At 46.2% G+C, this 14,936-nt stretch overlaps 10 non-coding genes across 10 annotated transcripts; all 10 read right to left on the minus strand.

Moving 5' to 3' along the window:
- Positions 1-865: 865 nt before the first annotated feature.
- Positions 866-937, minus strand: TRNAW-CCA (transfer RNA tryptophan (anticodon CCA)). The gene has a single exon. It is a non-coding gene; the product is annotated as a tRNA-Trp (tRNA).
- A 2,177-nt stretch (positions 938-3,114) lies between these two features.
- On the minus strand, positions 3,115-3,186 carry TRNAW-CCA (transfer RNA tryptophan (anticodon CCA)). The gene has a single exon. It is a non-coding gene; the product is annotated as a tRNA-Trp (tRNA).
- A 313-nt stretch (positions 3,187-3,499) lies between these two features.
- Positions 3,500-3,573, minus strand: TRNAN-GUU (transfer RNA asparagine (anticodon GUU)). Its single transcript has one exon. It is a non-coding gene; the product is annotated as a tRNA-Asn (tRNA).
- A 1,790-nt stretch (positions 3,574-5,363) lies between these two features.
- Positions 5,364-5,435, minus strand: TRNAW-CCA (transfer RNA tryptophan (anticodon CCA)). The gene has a single exon. It is a non-coding gene; the product is annotated as a tRNA-Trp (tRNA).
- A 313-nt stretch (positions 5,436-5,748) lies between these two features.
- Positions 5,749-5,822, minus strand: TRNAN-GUU (transfer RNA asparagine (anticodon GUU)). Its single transcript has one exon. It is a non-coding gene; the product is annotated as a tRNA-Asn (tRNA).
- A 1,790-nt stretch (positions 5,823-7,612) lies between these two features.
- TRNAW-CCA (transfer RNA tryptophan (anticodon CCA)) lies at positions 7,613-7,684 on the minus strand. Its single transcript has one exon. It is a non-coding gene; the product is annotated as a tRNA-Trp (tRNA).
- A 2,165-nt stretch (positions 7,685-9,849) lies between these two features.
- On the minus strand, positions 9,850-9,921 carry TRNAW-CCA (transfer RNA tryptophan (anticodon CCA)). The gene has a single exon. It is a non-coding gene; the product is annotated as a tRNA-Trp (tRNA).
- Positions 9,922-10,234: 313 nt separating this feature from the next.
- Positions 10,235-10,308, minus strand: TRNAN-GUU (transfer RNA asparagine (anticodon GUU)). The gene has a single exon. It is a non-coding gene; the product is annotated as a tRNA-Asn (tRNA).
- Positions 10,309-12,482: 2,174 nt separating this feature from the next.
- On the minus strand, positions 12,483-12,556 carry TRNAN-GUU (transfer RNA asparagine (anticodon GUU)). Its single transcript has one exon. It is a non-coding gene; the product is annotated as a tRNA-Asn (tRNA).
- Positions 12,557-14,337: 1,781 nt separating this feature from the next.
- TRNAW-CCA (transfer RNA tryptophan (anticodon CCA)) lies at positions 14,338-14,409 on the minus strand. The gene has a single exon. It is a non-coding gene; the product is annotated as a tRNA-Trp (tRNA).
- Positions 14,410-14,936: the final 527 nt, after the last annotated feature.

A 14,936-nucleotide genomic window follows, 5' to 3' on the forward strand; every position in this document is an offset into this window, starting at 1 on the left:
GGGACAAAGGAAGAGGGTTTGGGGATTAGCACATCTCCTATGAAAGGTACAGTCACGCCCGAGACAACTCTGAGTGTCACCTCAAATTCTAAGAAATGCAAACTAGGGACCTACGCTTTTTATTGCCAGTGGATCTTTGTTTTTCAGACAAATGTGCACGCCTCCCAGAGCCCCTTGCAATGCACTTAGGGAAATGGGGGAAGGTGCTGTGAAGCCCTCTCGCTGACAATGTCTCTCTTGTCTATAATGTATCTATGAGAGAGAGAGAAATAGGCAATGCGAGAGTGAAAAAGTAAAATGGAAATGTGTCTACTGAGACCAGTCTAAGGGGAAATCCTCACAATCCAGGACCGACAGTTGATTGGGAGGACGCTTACAGGTTTCCGACACCAGACCGGTACCTGAACTCACAAACCCAAACTGCAAAGTCATGGGCATTGCCACTAGATTACCGACCCCCTTTCGGGGCCCCAGCATATATCCTTTAGTCACACCTAGAGTTCCCAGGACAGTGCAGCATTCAGCGATTACACGAAAATATTGACAGTGCTAGGAGGCCATTCAAATGGCAGAGGTATGCTTTACAAAGCCCACGTAGCGTGCACAAAACAGCACATCAGTCAGGCCCACTTGAAGAGATGTTAAAGAGGAAATACTTCTGCTACATCCAGTAAAACATAGAGATTGGCCTGCTTTAAAGGTTGACCATGTCCTTCATGGGTGTCTGTCAATATGATACTTCCCTGCTGCAAAGCTTACATTCGAAACGCCAGAACAACTAGGCCCAGAGCACAAAGATGCAGTCAGGTTGAAATAACGAGATACTGAAGAGCAATTTTGTATTTCAGAGTGGGAAAAGCAAGTGTGACCCCGATGTGATTTGAACACACAACCTTCTGATCTGGAGTCAGACGCGCTACCACTGCGCCACGAGGTCCTTGTGGCAGTCCACCTGGTGTGTCTGATGACAGAATAAAGGTAGGAGACGTACATGCACCTGCAGAGCCTCATTGCTTCTTTAAGTAGACTGGCTAGGATAGCTTCCTTCTGTGCATCAGTACACGCTGCAGCCAAACCCTTCCCATGAAGTCTTGATGTTTATGAATTGAATGGCAAGTTTTGAAAAACTAAAGCAAGCGAGAAGAATTGCTTGCAGTTTATTGGATTTTTTGGACGTCAGCAGACGAGACCTGCGAGAGGTAAACAGAAGTTCATAGTTGGTCATGCTGAATTTTTGAGCCAAAATGCATCGTCCCTGGGTGGGCTTGAACCACCAACCTTTCTTTTAACAGCCTAACGCGCTAACCGATTGCGCCACAGAGACTCATGCAGTGCTTACACTGGGGCCTGATTGGTGTGCTGTTTGCTTATGCTTCCCAGGCAACCTGAAAATATTTCTAAAATAGCTCTATTTCCCACAGCAAATCAGGGTATCAAGCACTTCCCTACCTCCACTAATCCACTAACACAGGGGATTTAGTAGAGGACAGAGCCCATCAACAGTGCACCAAATGTCCTCTGTGTAGGCATAACTTGCTATGAGGAGAAAGCCACAGTTGCGCACTTGTGTTAAAAGGGGACAGTAGGCTGAACCCAGAGAACACGGGAGAAATGACTCAGGTTTACTGAGTGGAACACTCTGTGTCTTTGTGCCAAAAACAGCAGCGTCTTTTCGGTTAACAGCCGAACGCGCTAACCAATTGCGCCACAGAGACTCACTGGCATGTGTGTTCTGCCTTTGGCCTGATTGCATTGCTATTTTTTTCTGATTGGCAGAAAACCTGAACTTTTTTCTGAAAAAGGCATGCCTCTCTTAGCACTGCAGTGCATTAGACTGCTCCCTTGCTTCCCTGAGTCCCCAAATACACAACCACCTTGGGCACAATAGAAGACACATTCCAGCAGATTTAGCAAGAGTGCACCAAGGTTTCTATATGTAGGTACCTTGCTGAGAAGCAAGACCTGCAGTTGCATTCTTCTGTTAAAAGAGGGCAGCAGAGTGCACCAAGAGAACTTGGGGGAAGTAGCTTATGTTAACTACTTGCCATGCTCTTTATAGATCCCTCTGTTTGACTGGGTGAATTCTAATTTCTAGGGTAGAATAAGCAATTTTTGGATCTAGATGCTGTGCGCAACAGGAATGCTATATACTGCACTGTACTGCTACTGAAAAGTTACCAATTTTACAGGATGTTCAGGTAAGCTTTGTTTCAGAAAACAACTTGCTAGAGGCACTAAGACAGATTACTGGGACAAAGGAAGAGGGTTTGGGGATTAGCACATCTCCTATGAAAGGTACAGTCACGCCCGAGACAACTCTGAGTGTCACCTCAAATTCTAAGAAATGCAAACTAGGGACCTACGCTTTTTATTGCTAGGGGATCTTTGTGTTTCAGACAAATGTGCACGCCTCCCAGAGCCCCTTGCAATGCACTTAGGGAAATGGGGGAAGGTGCTGTGAAGCCCTCTCGCTGACAATGTCTCTCTTGTCTATAATGTATCTATGAGAGAGAGAGAAATAGGCAATGCGAGAGTGAAAAAGTAAAATGGAAATGTGTCTACTGAGACCAGTATAAGGGGAAATCCTCACAATCCAGGACCGACAGTTGATTGGGAGGGCGCTTACAGGTTTCCGACACCAGACGGGTACCTGAACTCACAAACCCAAACTGCAAAGTGATGGGCATTGCCACTAGACTGCCGACCCCCTTTCGGGCCCCCAGCATATATCCTTTAGTCACACCTAGAGTTCCCAGGACAGTGCAGCATTCAGCGATTACACGAAAATATTGACAGCGCTAGGAGGCCATGCAAATGGCAGAGGTATGCTTTACAAAGCCCACCTAGCGTGCACAAAACAGCACATCAGTCAGGCCCACTTGAAGAGATGGTAAAGAGGAAATACTTCTGCTGCATCCAGTAAAACATAGAGATTGGCCTGCTTTAAAGGTTGACCATGTCCTTCATGGGTGTCTGTCAATATGAAACTTCCCTGCTGCAAAGCTTACATTCGAAACGCCAGAACAACTAGGCCCAGAGCACAAAGATGCAGTCAGGTTGAAATAACGAGATACTGAAGAGCAATTTTGTATTTCAGAGTGGGAAAAGCAAAAATGACCCCGACGTGATTTGAACACGCAACCTTCTGATCTGGAGTCAGATGTGCTACCATTGCTCCACGAGGTCCTTGTGACAGTCCACCTGGTGTGTCTGATGACAGAATAAAGGTAGGAGACGTACATGGCCCTGCAGAGCCTCATTGCTTCTTTAAGTAGACTGGCTAGGATAGCTTCCTTCTGTGCATCAGTACACGCTGCAGCCAAACCCTTCCCATGAAGTCTTGATGTTTATGAATTGAATGGCAAGTTTTGAAAAACTAAAGCAAGCGAGAAGAATTGCTTGCAGTTTATTGGATTTTTTGGACGTCAGCAGACGAGACCTGCGAGAGGTAAACAGAAGTCCATAGTTGGTCACGCTGAATTTTTGAGCCAAAATGCACCGTCCCTGGGTGGGCTTGAACCACCAACCTTTCAGTTAACAGCCGAACGCGCTAACCGATTGCGCCACAGAGACTCATGCAGTTTTTACACAGGGGCCTGATTGGTGTGCTGTTTGCTTATGCTTCCCAGGCAACCTGAAAATATTTCTAAAATAGCTCTATTTCCCACAGCAAATCAGGGTATCAAGCACTTCCCTACCTCCCCTAATCCACAAACACAGGGGATTTAGTAGAGGACAGAGCCCATCAACAGTGCACCAAATGTCCTCTGTATAGGCATAACTTGCTATGAGGAGAAAGCCACAGTTGCACACTTGTGTTAAAAGGGGACAGGTGGCTGAACCCAGAGAACACGGGAGAAATGACTCAGGTTTACTGAGTGGAACACTCTGTGTCTTTGTGCCAAAAACAGCAGCGTCTTTTCGGTTAACAGCCGAACGCGCTAACCAATTGCGCCACAGAGACTCACTGGCATGTGTGTTCTGCCTTTGGCCTGATTGCATTGCTATTTTTTTCTGATTGGCAGAAAACCTGAACTTTTTTCTGAAAAAGGCATGCCTCTCTTAGCACTGCAGTGCATTAGACTGCTCCCTTGCTTCCCTGAGTCCCCAAATACACAACCACCTTGGGCACAATAGAAGACACATTCCAGCATATTTAGCAAGAGTGCACCAAGGATTCTATATGTAGGTACCTTGCTGAGAAGCAAGACCTGCAGTTGCATTCTTCTGTTAAAAGAGGGCAGCAGAGTGCACCAAGAGAACTTGGGGGAAGTAGCTTATGTTAACTACTTGCCATGCTCTTTATAGATCCCTCTGTTTGACTGGGTGAATTCTAATTTCTAGGGTAGAATAAGCAATTTTTGGATCTAGATGCTGTGCGCAACAGGAATGCTATATACTGCACTGTACTGCTACTGAAAAGTTACCAATTTTACAGGATGTTCAGGTAAGCTTTGTTTCAGAAAACAACTTGCTAGAGGCACTAAGACAGATTACTGGGACAAAGGAAGAGGGTTTGGGGATTAGCACATCTCCTATGAAAGGTACAGTCACGCCCGAGACAACTCTGAGTGTCACCTCAAATTCTAAGAAATGCAAACTAGGGACCTACGCTTTTTATTGCTAGGGGATCTTTGTGTTTCAGACAAATGTGCACGCCTCCCAGAGCCCCTTGCAATGCACTTAGGGAAATGGGGGAAGGTGCTGTGAAGCCCTCTCGCTGACAATGTCTCTCTTGTCTATAATGTATCTATGAGAGAGAGAGAAATAGGCAATGCGAGAGTGAAAAAGTAAAATGGAAATGTGTCTACTGAGACCAGTATAAGGGGAAATCCTCACAATCCAGGACCGACAGTTGATTGGGAGGGCGCTTACAGGTTTCCGACACCAGACGGGTACCTGAACTCACAAACCCAAACTGCAAAGTGATGGGCATTGCCACTAGACTGCCGACCCCCTTTCGGGCCCCCAGCATATATCCTTTAGTCACACCTAGAGTTCCCAGGACAGTGCAGCATTCAGCGATTACACGAAAATATTGACAGCGCTAGGAGGCCATGCAAATGGCAGAGGTATGCTTTACAAAGCCCACCTAGCGTGCACAAAACAGCACATCAGTCAGGCCCACTTGAAGAGATGGTAAAGAGGAAATACTTCTGCTGCATCCAGTAAAACATAGAGATTGGCCTGCTTTAAAGGTTGACCATGTCCTTCATGGGTGTCTGTCAATATGAAACTTCCCTGCTGCAAAGCTTACATTCGAAACGCCAGAACAACTAGGCCCAGAGCACAAAGATGCAGTCAGGTTGAAATAACGAGATACTGAAGAGCAATTTTGTATTTCAGAGTGGGAAAAGCAAAAATGACCCCGACGTGATTTGAACACGCAACCTTCTGATCTGGAGTCAGATGTGCTACCATTGCGCCACGAGGTCCTTGTGACAGTCCACCTGGTGTGTCTGATGACAGAATAAAGGTAGGAGACGTACATGGCCCTGCAGAGCCTCATTGCTTCTTTAAGTAGACTGGCTAGGATAGCTTCCTTCTGTGCATCAGTACACGCTGCAGCCAAACCCTTCCCATGAAGTCTTGATGTTTATGAATTGAATGGCAAGTTTTGAAAAACTAAAGCAAGCGAGAAGAATTGCTTGCAGTTTATTGGATTTTTTGGACGTCAGCAGACGAGACCTGCGAGAGGTAAACAGAAGTCCATAGTTGGTCACGCTGAATTTTTGAGCCAAAATGCACCGTCCCTGGGTGGGCTTGAACCACCAACCTTTCAGTTAACAGCCGAACGCGCTAACCGATTGCGCCACAGAGACTCATGCAGTTTTTACACAGGGGCCTGATTGGTGTGCTGTTTGCTTATGCTTCCCAGGCAACCTGAAAATATTTCTAAAATAGCTCTATTTCCCACAGCAAATCAGGGTATCAAGCACTTCCCTACCTCCCCTAATCCACAAACACAGGGGATTTAGTAGAGGACAGAGCCCATCAACAGTGCACCAAATGTCCTCTGTATAGGCATAACTTGCTATGAGGAGAAAGCCACAGTTGCACACTTGTGTTAAAAGGGGACAGGTGGCTGAACCCAGAGAACACGGGAGAAATGACTCAGGTTTACTGAGTGGAACACTCTGTGTCTTTGTGCCAAAAACAGCAGCGTCTTTTCGGTTAACAGCCGAACGCGCTAACCAATTGCGCCACAGAGACTCACTGGCATGTGTGTTCTGCCTTTGGCCTGATTGCATTGCTATTTTTTTCTGATTGGCAGAAAACCTGAACTTTTTTCTGAAAAAGGCATGCCTCTCTTAGCACTGCAGTGCATTAGACTGCTCCCTTGCTTCCCTGAGTCCCCAAATACACAACCACCTTGGGCACAATAGAAGACACATTCCAGCATATTTAGCAAGAGTGCACCAAGGATTCTATATGTAGGTACCTTGCTGAGAAGCAAGACCTGCAGTTGCATTCTTCTGTTAAAAGAGGGCAGCAGAGTGCACCAAGAGAACTTGGGGGAAGTAGCTTATGTTAACTACTTGCCATGCTCTTTATAGATCCCTCTGTTTGACTGGGTGAATTCTAATTTCTGGGGTAGAGTAAGCAATTTTTGGATCTAGATGCTGTGCGCAACAGGAATGCTATATACTGCACTGTACTGCTACTGAAAAGTTACCAATTTTACAGGATGTTCAGGTAAGCTTTGTTTCAGAAAACAACTTGCTAGAGGCACTAAAACAGATTACTGGGACAAAGGAAGAGGGTTTGGGGATTAGCACATCTCCTATGAAAGGTACAGTCACGCCCGAGACAACTCTGAGTGTCACCTCAAATTCTAAGAAATGCAAACTAGGGACCTACGCTTTTTATTGCCAGTGGATCTTTGTGTTTCAGACAAATGTGCACGCCTCCCAGAGCCCGTTGCAATGCACTTAGGGAAATGGGGGAAGGTGCTGTGAAGCCCTCTCGCTGACAATGTCTCTCTTGTCTATAATGTATCTATGAGAGAGAGAGAAATAGGCAATGCGAGAGTGAAAGAGTAAAATGGAAATGTGTCTACTGAGACCAGTATAAGGGGAAATCCTCACAATCCAGGACCGACAGTTGATTGGGAGGGCGCTTACAGGTTTCCTACACCAGACCGGTACCTGAACTCACAAACCCAAACTGCAAAGTGATGGGCATTGCCACTAGACTGCCGACCCCCTTTCGGGGCCCCAGCATATATCCTTTAGTCACACCTAGAGTTCCCAGGACAGTGCAGCATTCAGCGAATACACGAAAATATTGACAGCGCTAGGAGGCCATGCAAATGGCAGAGGTATGCTTTACAAAGCCCACGTAGCGTGCACAAAACAGCACATCAGTCAGGCCCACTTGAAGAGATGGTAAAGAGGAAATACTTCTGCTGCATCCAGTAAAACATAGAGATTGGCCTGCTTTAAAGGTTGACCATGTCCTTCATGGGTGTCTGTCAATATGATACTTCCCTGCTGCAAAGCTTACATTCGAAACGCCAGAACAACTAGGCCCAGAGCACAAAGATGCAGTCAGGTTGAAATAACGAGATACTGAAGAGCAATTTTGTATTTCAGAGTGGGAAAAGCAAATATGACCCCGACGTGATTTGAACACGCAACCTTCTGATCTGGAGTCAGACGCGCTACCATTGCGCCATGAGGTCCTTGTGGCAGTCCACCTGGTGTGTCTGATGACAGAATAAAGGTAGGAGACGTACATGCACCTGCAGAGCCTCATTGCTTCTTTAAGTAGACTGGCTAGGATAGCTTCCTTCTGTGCATCAGTACACGCTGCAGCCAAACCCTTCCCATGAAGTCTTGATGTTTATGAATTGAATGGCAAGTTCTGAAAAACTAAAGCAAGCGAGAAGAATTGCTTGCAGTTTATTGGATTTTTTGGACGTCAGCAGACGAGACCTGCGAGAGGTAAACAGAAGGTCATAGTTGGTCATGCTGAATTTTTGAGCCAAAACGCATCGTTCCTGGGTGGGCTTGACCCACCAACCTTTCGGTTAACAGCCGAACGCGCTAACCGATTGCGCCACAGGGGACACATTGGGGCCTGATTGGTGTGCTGTTTGCTTATGCTTCCCAGGCAACCTGAAAATATTTCTAAAATAGCTCTATTTCCCACAGCAAATCAGGGTATCAAGCACTTCCCTACCTCCACTAATCCACTAACACAGGGGATTTAGTAGAGGACAGAGCCCATCAACAGTGCACCAAATGTCCTCTGTGTAGGCATAACTTGCTATGAGGAGAAAGCCACAGTTGCGCACTTGTGTTAAAAGGGGACAGTAGGCTGAACCCAGAGAACACGGGAGAAATGACTCAGGTTTACTGAGTGGAACACTCTGTGTCTTTGTGCCAAAAACAGCAGCGTCTTTTCGGTTAACAGCCGAACGCGCTAACAAATTGCGCCACAGAGACTCACTGGCATGTGTGTTCTGCCTTTGGCCTGATTGCATTGCTATTTTTTTCTGATTGGCAGAAAACCTGAACTTTTTTCTGAAAAAGGCATGCCTCTCTTAGCACTGCAGTGCATTAGACTGCTCCCTTGCTTCCCTGAGTCCCCAAATACACAACCACCTTGGGCACAATAGAAGACACATTCCAGCAGATTTAGCAAGAGTGCACCAAGGTTTCTATATGTAGGTACCTTGCTGAGAAGCAAGACCTGCAGTTGCATTCTTCTGTTAAAAGAGGGCCTCAGAGTGCACCAAGAGAACTTGGGGGAAGTAGCTTATGTTAACTACTTGCCATGCTCTTTATAGATCCCTCTGTTTGACTGGGTGAATTCTAATTTCTGGGGTAGAGTAAGCAATTTTTGGATCTAGATGCTGTGCGCAACAGGAATGCTATATACTGCACTGTACTGCTACTGAAAAGTTACTAATTATACAGGATGTTCAGGTAAGCTTTGTTTCAGAAAACAACTTGCTAGAGGCCCTAGGACAGATTACTGGGACAAAGGAAGAGGGTTTGGGGATTAGCACATCTCCTATGAAAGGTACAGTCACGCCCGAGACAACTCTGATTGTCACCTCAAATTCTAAGAAATGCAAACTAGGGACCTACGCTTTTTATTGCCAGTGGATCTTTGTGTTTCAGACAAATGTGCACGCCTCCCAGAGCCCCTTGCAATGCACTTAGGGAAATGGGGGAAGGTGCTGTGCAACCCTCTCGCTGACAATGTCTCTCTTGTCTATAATGTATCTATGAGAGAGAGAGAAATAGGCAATGCGAGAGTTAAAAAGTAAAATGGAAATGTGTCTACTGAGACCAGTATAAGGGGAAATCCTCACAATCCAGGACCGACAGTTGATTGGGAGGGCGCTTACAGTTTTCTGATACCAGACCGGTACCTGAACTCACAAACCCAAACTACAAAGTGATGGGCATTGCCACTAGACTGCCGACCCCCTTTCGGGGCCCCAGCATATATCCTTTAGTCACACCTAGAGTTCCCAGGACAGTGCAGCATTCAGCGATTACACGAAAATATTGACAGCGCTAGGAGGCCATGCAAATGGCAGAGGTATGCTTTACAAAGCCCACGTAGCGTGCACAAAACAGCACATCAGTCAGGCCCACTTGAAGAGATGGTAAAGAGGAAATACGTCTGCTGCATCCAGTAAAACATAGAGATTGGCCTGCTTTAAAGGTTGACCATGTCCTTCATGGGTGTCTGTCAATATGATACTTCCCTGCTGCAAAGCTTACATTCGAAACGCCAGAACAACTAGGCCCAGAGCACAAAGATGCAGTCAGGTTGAAATAACGAGATACTATAGAGCAATTTTGTATTTCAGAGTGGGAAAAGCAAATATGAGCCCGACGTGATTTGAACACGCAACCTTCTGATCTGGAATCAGACGCGCTACCATTGCGCCACGAGGTCCTTGTGGCAATCCACCTGGTGTGTCTGATGACAGAATAAAGGTAGGAGACGTACATGCACCTGCAGAGCCTCATTGCTTCTTTAAGTAGACTGGCTAGGATAGCTTCCTTCTGTGCATCAGTACACGCTGCAGCCAAACCCTTCCCGTGAAGTCTTGATGTTTATGAATTGAATGGCAAGTTTTGAAAAACTAAAGCAAGCGAGAAGAATTGCTTGCAGTTTATTGGATTTTTTGGACGTCAGCAGACGAGACCTGCGAGAGGTAAACAGAAGTTCGTAGTTGGTCATGCTGAATTTTTGAGCCAAAATGCATCGTCCCTAGGTGGGCTTGAACCACCAACCTTTCGGTTAACAGCCGAATGCGCTAACCGATTGCGCCACAGAGACTCATGCAGTGCTTACACTGGGGCCTGATTGGTGTGCTGTTTGCTTATGCTCCCCAGGCAACCTGAAAATATTTCTAAAATAGCTCTATTTCCCACAGCAAATCAGGGTATCAAGCACTTCCCTACCTCCCCTAATCCACAAACACAGGGGATTTAGTAGAGGACAGAGCCCATCAACAGTGCACAAAATGTCCTCTGTGTAGGCATAACTTGCTATGAGGAGAAAGCTACAGTTGCGCACTTGTGTTAAAAGGGGACAGTAGGCTGAACCCAGAGAACACGGGAGAAATGACTCAGGTTTACTGAGTGGAACTCTCTGTGTCTTTGTGCCAAAAACAGCAGCGTCTTTTCGGTTAACAGCCGAACGCGCTAACCAATTGCGCCACAGAGACTCACTGGCATGTGTGCTCTGCCTTTGGCCTGATTGCATTGCTATTTTTTCTGATTGGCAGAAAACCTGAACTTTTTTCTGAAAAAGGCATGCCTCTCTTAGCACTGCAGTGCATTAGACTGCTCCCTTGCTTCCCTGAGTTCCCAAATACACAACCACCTTGGGCACAATAGAAGACACATTCCAGCAGATTTAGCAAGAGTGCACCAAGGTTTCTATATGTAGGTACCTTGCTGAGAAGCAAGACCTGCAGTTGCATTCTTCTGTTAAAAGAGGGCAGCAGAGTGCACCAAGATAACTTGGGGGAAGTAGCTTATGTTAACTACTTGCCATGCTCTTTATAGATCCCTCTGTTTGACTGGGTGAATTCTAATTTCTGGGGTAGAGTAAGCAATTTTTGGATCTAGATGCTGTGCGCAACAGGAATGCTATATACTGCACTGTACTGCTACTGAAAAGTTACCAATTTTACAGGATGTTCAGGTAAGCTTTGTTTCAGAAAACAACTTGCTAGAGGCACTAAGATAGATTACTGGGACAAAGGAAGAGGGTTTGGGGATTAGCACATCTCCTATGAAAGGTACAGTCACGCCCGAGACAACTCTGAGTGTCACCTCAAATTCTAAGAAATGCAAACTAGGGACCTACGCTTTTTATTGCCAGTGGATCTTTGTGTTTCAGACAAATGTGCACGCCTCCCAGAGCCCCTTGCAATGCACTTAGGGAAATGGGGGAAGGTGCTGTGAAGCCCTCTCGCTGACAATGTCTCTCTTGTCTATAATGTATCTATGAGAGAGAGAGAAATAGGCAATGCGAGAGTGAAAAAGTAAAATGGAAATGTGTCTACTGAGACCAGTATAAGGGGAAATCCTCACAATCCAGGACCGACAGTTGATTGGGAGGGCGCTTACAGGTTTCCGACACCAGACCGGTACCTGAACTCACAAACCCAAACTGCAAAGTGATGGGCATTGCCACTAGACTGCCGACCCCCTTTCGGGGCCCCAGCATATATCCTTTAGTCACACCTAGAGTTCCCAGGACAGTGCAGCATTCAGCGATTACACGAAAATATTGACAGCGCTAGGAGGCCATGCAAATGGCAGAGGTATGCTTTACAAAGCCCACGTAGCGTGCACAAAACAGCACATCAGTCAGGCCCACTTGAAGAGATGGTAAAGAGGAAATACTTCTGCTGCATCCAGTAAAACATAGAGATTGGCCTGCTTTAAAGGTTGACCATGTCCTTCATGGGTGTCTGTCAATATGATACTTCCCTGCTGCAAAGTTTACATTCGAAACGCCAGAACAACTAGGCCCAGAGCACAAAGATGCAGTCAGGTTGAAATAACAAGATACTGAAGAGCAATTTTATATTTCAGAGTGGGAAAAGCAAATATGACCCCGACGTGATTTGAACACGAAACCTTCGGATCTGGAGTCAGACGTGCTACCATTGCGCCACGAGGTCCATGCGGCACTCCACCTGGTGTGTCTGATGACAGAATAAAGGTAGGAGACGTACATGCACCTGCAGAGCCTCATTGCTTCTTTAAGTAGACTGGCTAGGATAGCTTCCTTCTGTGCATCAGTACACGCTGCAGCCAAACCCTTCCCATGAAGTCTTGATGTTTATGAATTGAATGGCAAGTTTTGAAAAACTAAAGCAAGCGAGAAGAATTGCTTGCAGTTTATTGGATTTTTTGGACGTCAGCAGACGAGACCTGCGAGAGGTAAACAGAAGTCCATAGTTGGTCACGCTGAATTTTTGAGCCAAAATGCACCGTCCCTGGGTGGGCTTGAACCATCAACCTTTCGGTTAACAGCCGAACGCGCTAACCGATTGCGCCACAGAGACTCATACAGTTCTTATACAGGGGCCTGATTGGTGTGCTGTTTGCTTATGCTTCCCAGGCAACCTGAAAATATTTCTAAAATAGCTCTATTTCCCACAGCAAATCAGGGTATCAAGCACTTCCCTACCTCCCCTAATCCACAAACACAGGGGATTTAGTAGAGGACAGAGCCCATCAACAGTGCACCAAATGTCCTCTGTATAGGCATAACTTGCTATGAGGAGAAAGCCACAGTTGCGCACTTGTGTTAAAAGGGGACAGTAGGCTGAACCCAGAGAACACGGGAGAAATGACTCAGGTTTACTGAGTGGAACACTCTGTGTCTTTGTGCCAAAAACAGCAGCGTCTTTTCGGTTAACAGCCGAACGCGCTAACCAATTGCGCCACAGAGACTCACTGGCATGTGTGTTCTGCCTTTGGCCTGATTGCATTGCTATTTTTTTCTGATTGGCAGAAAACCTGAACTTTTTTCTGAAAAAGGCATGCCTCTCTTAGCACTGCAGTGCATTAGACTGCTCCCTTGCTTCCCTGAGTCCCCAAATACACAACCACCTTGGGCACAATAGAAGACACATTCCAGCAGATTTAGCAAGAGTGCACCAAGGATTCTATATGTAGGTACCTTGCTGAGAAGCAAGACCTGCAGTTGCATTCTTCTGTTAAAAGAGGGCAGCAGAGTGCACCAAGTGAACTTGGGGGAAGTAGCTTATGTTAACTACTTGCCATGCTGTTTATAGATCCCTCTGTTTGACTGGGTGAATTCTAATTTCTGGGGTAGAGTAAGCAATTTTTGGATCTAGATGCTGTGCGCAACAGGAATGCTATATACTGCACTGTACTGCTACTGAAAAGTTACCAATTTTACAGGATAAGGTAAGCTTTGTTTCAGAAAACAACTTGCTAGAGGCACTAAGACAGATTACTGGGACAAAGGAAGAGGGTTTGGGGATTAGCACTATGAAAGGTACAGTCACGCCCGAGACAACTCTGAGTGCCTCCTCAAATTCTAAGAAATGCGAACTGGGGTCCTAAGCCTTTTATTGCCAGTGGATCTTTGTGTTTCAGACAAATGTGCACGCCTCCCAGAGCCCCATGCAATGCACTTAGGGAAATGGGGGAAGGTGCTGTGCAACCCTCTCGCTTACAATGTCTCTCTTGTCTATAATGTATCTATGAGAGAGAGAGAAATAGGCAATGCGAGAGTGAAAAAGTAAAATGGAAATGTGTCTACTGAGACCAGTATAAGGGGAAATCCTCACAATCCAGGACCGACAGTTGATTGGGAGGGCGCTTACAGTTTTCTGACACCAGACCGGTACCTGAACTCACAAACCCAAACTACAAAGTGATGGGCATTGCCACTAGACTGCCGACCCCCTTTCGGGGCCCCAGCATATATCCTTTAGTCACACCTAGAGTTCCCAGGACAGTGCAGCATTCAGCGATTACACGAAAATATTGACAGCGCTAGGAGGCCATGCAAATGGCAGAGGTATGCTTTACAAAGCCCACGTAGCGTGCACAAAACAGCACATCAGTCAGGCCCACTTGAAGAGATGGTAAAGAGGAAATACTTCTGCTGCATCCAGTAAAACATAGAGATTGGCCTGCTTTAAAGGTTGACCATGTCCTTCATGGGTGTCTGTCAATATGATACTTCCCTGCTGCAAAGTTTACATTCGAAACGCCAGAACAACTAGGCCCAGAGCACAAAGATGCAGTCAGGTTGAAATAACGAGATACTGAAGAGCAATTTTATATTTCAGAGTGGGAAAAGCAAGTATGACCCCGACGTGATTTGAACACGCAACCTTCTGATCTGGAGTCAGACGCGCTACCATTGCGCCACGAGGTCCTTGCGGCAATCCACCTGGTGTGTCTGATGACAGAATAAAGGTAGGAGACGTACATGCACCTGCAGAGCCTCATTGCTTCTTTAAGTAGACTGGCTAGGATAGCTTCCTTCTGTGCATCAGTACACGCTGCAGCCAAACCCTTCCCATGAAGTCTTGATGTTTATGAATTGAATGGCAAGTTTTGAAAAACTAAAGCAAGCGAGAAGAATTGCTTACAGTTTATTGGATTTTTTGAACGTCAGCAGACGAGACCTGCGAGAGGTAAACAGAAGTCCATAGTTGGTCACGCTGAATTTTTGAGCCAAAATGCACCGTCCCTGGGTGGGCTTGAACCACCAACCTTTCGGTTAACAGCTGAAAGCGCTAACAGATTGCGCCACAGAGACTCATGCAGTTCTTACGCAGGGGCCTGATTGGTGTGCTGTTTGCTTATGCTTCCCAGGCAACCTGAAAATATTTCTAAAATAGCTCTTTTTCCCACAGCAAATCAGAGTATCAAGCACTTCCCTACCTCCCCTAATCCACA

This window comes from Ambystoma mexicanum, chromosome 11, assembly GCF_040938575.1.
Source record: "Ambystoma mexicanum isolate Mex_15411 chromosome 11, UKY_AmexF1_1, whole genome shotgun sequence".
Taxonomy (NCBI): domain Eukaryota; kingdom Metazoa; phylum Chordata; class Amphibia; order Caudata; family Ambystomatidae; genus Ambystoma; species Ambystoma mexicanum.